We start from the raw sequence: 4,556 nt of genomic DNA on the forward strand, positions 1-4,556 counted from the left end.
ACTTCGGGTGCTACTCGTGTGCCACCCCGGCACGTGGCCCTCCGTGTTTGCATCTAGTAGGTCGTGGTCAACTTTCTTTTTTCGGGACACTCTTTTTTTAACTCTCTCGGTCCAGCCTTGGACGTTTGCTCTTTGTGTGTGTGCGGGTGGAACAACAGTGGTAGATCTCTTCTTCAGGTGAATGGTCGACGCGTACGTTGATTTATTCCCATACTTCGAAAATATACCCGAAAATTTCGACGTGGGATTTAATATTATTGTTTTCCAACTTTTTACAGTGAGCTCTAAAATTGTGATGTGGGGTTTAATATTTTTATTGTTTTCCAACTTTTACGGTGAGCTCTAATTTGCTTAAAATCTTGTTCTCTGCTCACACATGTATGAATGTAGTACCTCCTTTATTGCCAAACTATTTTATATTCCTCTAGTACATTTATAAATGGTAAATTGACGACCATTTTTTTTTGGTACTCCTCGTAACAAGTAGTCCATAGTTCCTTTTTTAAAGTACGTATATATACATACAGGTCCTTTATTTTAATATATACACGTAGTACGCAGGTCCTTTATTTTACTATACACACAGTACGCAGGTCCGCTTATTGTATTCTGTACCGCATGATTGCAACAAGATGCGTGCCCGTCGCACATGCCGTCACAGCCTCCCACTCAACCCCTCCTCGCCCAGCGCCGCCACCCCTTCTCCGCCTCCGCCGCTGCCCGCCGGCCTGCTCACCCGCGGCCCTTAGTCAGTAACCCTAGTATGGCCGTGCCCAAAAATTTACTTTACTGTGCCCTCCTTGAGTTTTGGGTGTTCGATTTGGGATCTAGACTTCTTCCCCGCTTGATTGACTCCAATAGTTCGAGTGGATTTTCTTCTGGGCTCTGTAAGTCGAAATGGAGGCCGCCACCACATGGTATGTGTTGCCGTTTGCTTGCCACATTTCCAGTCCTGCGATGCCACTAGCAGCTAGATCTCCTTTATTGCCTAATTTTGGTTTACTGTTTTCTCAAGATCCGGTAGTTTTCCCTCACGGATTGACTGGATTCTGTGGTGTGTTAATTCAACCTGCACGATTCGACTCTTTTGAATCAAATGTAGCATAGATTTGATTTGTGCAAGATGACTGGGCAAATCAGAGGGCTAATTGTCTCTATTCTGTGTACTGAATGTAGAACAGAGCGTCTCCTGTTTTTGGATACATATTGGATTAATGATGTTGAAATGTGCTGCTGTAGGTTTCCATCAACCCGGAGTCAAAATCAAGGGCTGTGAACAGGGAGGTACTCAGTGAACTAATCAAGTTGCACGGCAAGACATCCCTTGGGGGCAAATTGCCTGCATATGATGGAAGAAAGAGTCTCTACACTGCAGGCTCACTCCCTTTTGAGTCTGAGGAGTTTTCTGTTACACTGGTTGATCCGGAAAAGAAAGACAAAGAAAAGTATGATTGGATTCTTTACCTTCAATCTTGTCCAACTTTCTTATCCATTGTGTTTGTAGCTACTAACTTGTTCCATCTTCATTTGCAGGGCTGAAAGGGAGTACAAGATCACCATTAGGATTGCTGGGAGGACAGACCTGTACCAGCTCCAGCAGTTTCTCAAAGGAAGACAGAAGGATATGCCTCAAGAAACCATCCAAGTTCTTGATGTTGTCCTCAGGGAGTCACCATCCTGGAAGTATGACATCCACTTTCCAGCAGTTTCTTGCTATCAGTTTTTCTTCATCATACTAGCTAGTTCACTAGAGCCCTAACACTATTGCTGACAATTCCTTTTCATTGCAGCTATGTCACAGTGTCCAGATCCTTCTCCACCACCTTTGGTCACAGAGGAGACATTGGTGAAGGATTAGAGTGCTGGAGAGGTTACTACCAGAGCTTACGCCCAACCCAGATGGGGCTGTCACTCAATATAGGTACTCCTCTCCCCTCCCCTGTCTGTTACTATTACTGTTTTCTGATTGCAGTGTGTCCTAGCCTTGTTTATCTGATGATCTGCACTTCATTTTCCAGACATATCTGCAACATCCTTCTTCAAGCCTGTGACAGTGGTCCAGTTTGTGCTAGAGTTCCTCAACTTACGTGATGCCTCGTGGCCTCTGACGGACAGGGACCGTGTTAAGGTACTATTCATCCATGCTAAGCTAGTTTTAGAACTCATGTTATGTAGATTGCGCCATGTTATTGGCTTGAAATAGTCGACTAATCTGTTCCTATGCACTATATATGCAGATAAATAAAGCACTCCGTGGGGTGCGTGTCGAAACAAACCACCAGGAAGACCAAATCAGAAGATACAAGATAACCGGGATTACCCCTGTTCCCATGAGCCAGCTCATGTAAATAACTTCCCTCTAATGCTATAATATTTTCCATTATGTCTTTCATCTCTATGTTCTGGTGCAACTAATCAGGGTTGCTGGAATATTAGAAAGACGCGTAGTCGTGTAGATTTTTGTCTTATTGCTTCTTCATTGATGTTGGTGTGTCAGGAACTGTTAGGAGAATAATTTTGTTTACAACATTCTTCCTGTGGCATATGCATTTGATTTCTACAGCATAGCAAAGATCTGTATGTGCCAAATTGTTTCCTGTTCACAATTTCCCTTATGAACGTTTAGACCACAGTTTCCTTTTTAGCATCTATCCATGATTATCATTCCCTTTCTAATAGCACTCTACACGTGTCCATCATTATCATTCCCTTTCTAATAGCACTCTACCCGTGTTGTTTTGTTTGTTGTTAGATTTCCTGTTGATGAGAGAGGAGCAAGAATGTCAGTTGTTCAGTACTTCATGCAAAGGTACAACTACAATCTGCAGTATACTTCTTGGCCCTGCTTGCAGTCTGGAAGTGATGCCCGGCCTGTGTATCTGCCCATGGAGGTATTGTATCCATGCCTTCTTCGTCATATTCGAATTATACATTGTTTTCTCATGGTTCTCTGCAAATTGATTGTAGGCGTGCAAGATTGTTGAAGGGCAAAGGTACTCTAAGAAACTGAATGACAAGCAGGTCACCAACATAATTAGAGCTACCTGTCAACGTCCCCAGCAGAGGGAGCAAAGCATTCGTGAGGTATTTACCTATCTTCTCACATGTGGTAGATCATTCCAATCTGCTGGAACTCATGTAGTTAGGAATGTCCTTTTCAACGCATATATGTCATGTTTGCCTGTAATGTGCAGTCTTTCTCATAACACTCTTTTTCACACTGTAGATGGTTCTGCACAACAAGTATGCTGAGGACAAGTTTGCTCAGGAGTTCGGTATCAACGTCTGCAGTGACCTGGTCTCTGTTCCAGCCCGTGTGCTGCCTCCCCCCATGGTAAGGATGCTGCACTTTTTCCCCTTTCTCTGAGTTACTTAACTGGAAGGATTTGTAGTAATCACATCCTTCGTATGTGTTTCAGTTGAGATATCATGATTCTGGAAAGGAGAAAACTTGTGCGCCAAGTGTTGGACAGTGGAACATGATTAACAAGGTATTTCCCTGTTCAGTGTCTTCACTCCCAATTTTACTAAGCATTACTTTTTCTTGGAACTAAATACATGGAGAACTTGTTGAGTTTCTTCTTTGTTTGGTCTAAATGTATTGGGCAGGTCATTATTTTCTATGTAGCAACTGAAATTATTTTGCTTGATTGCATTTTATTGATTATGTAGTTAACACTAGTTACTTAAATTGAGAAACAATTGAGCTTATTTTGTATGTAGTATATCGATGATGGTACAAATGATAGGTCTCATTTGAGTTTTCTTATTGCAGAAAATGATCAATGGAGGAATCATAGAGAACTGGGCCTGTGTGAGTTTTTCACGCATGCCTCCTGAGGAGGTACACAGGTTCTGTTGTGATCTGATTCAGATGTGCAATATGACTGGAATGGTAAAGGCTTTTGCATTGCTTTCCTGTTTCTCAGGCATTTATGGTTTATGTGTGTGTTACAGCTCACTGACTTGTATTTTCCAACCCTGTAGTCTGTCAATCCAAGGCCACTTGTAGACAACCGATCAGCTAGCCCCAACCACATTGAGAATGCTTTGAGAGATGTCTACAGGAGGACAACGGAAATGCTTTCCAAGCAGGGACACGAAAAACAGCTACAACTGTTAATCGTAATCCTACCTGAAGTCAGTGGTTCTTATGGTATGCATATGGCTCCTCTGGTCAATCCCCTTACACCTTCTGTTGGATTTCTGTAGATTTCTGTATGTGCCATGTTTAATTTTGCAGGGAAAATCAAGAAGGTTTGCGAGACTGACCTTGGGATCGTGTCTCAGTGTTGCCTGCCAAGGCATGCTGCCAGACTGAACAAGCAATATATGGAGAATGTTGCACTCAAAATCAATGTGAAGGTAACATAACTACCTGGTCTATGTTTTACATTCAGTTTCCATGGAATGTTGATTCGTTGTCTACTTCGGTTTCTGTTGAATGTGATAATTCTGTGTCTTATCTAGGTCGGAGGACGCAACACAGTTCTGGAGAGAGCTTTTGTGCGAAATGGCATACCGTTTGTGTCCGAAGTCCCAACAATCATCTTTGG

The 4,556-nt window shown here is 42.6% G+C and overlaps 1 pseudogene; it reads left to right on the plus strand.

Moving 5' to 3' along the window:
* The first annotated feature begins 665 nt into the window (after positions 1 to 665).
* Positions 666 to 4,556, plus strand: part of LOC119312287 — a 10,567-nt pseudogene continuing 6,676 nt past the window's right edge.

Source organism: Triticum dicoccoides, chromosome 5B (assembly GCF_002162155.2).
Source record: "Triticum dicoccoides isolate Atlit2015 ecotype Zavitan chromosome 5B, WEW_v2.0, whole genome shotgun sequence".
Taxonomy (NCBI): Eukaryota; Viridiplantae; Streptophyta; class Magnoliopsida; order Poales; family Poaceae; genus Triticum; species Triticum dicoccoides.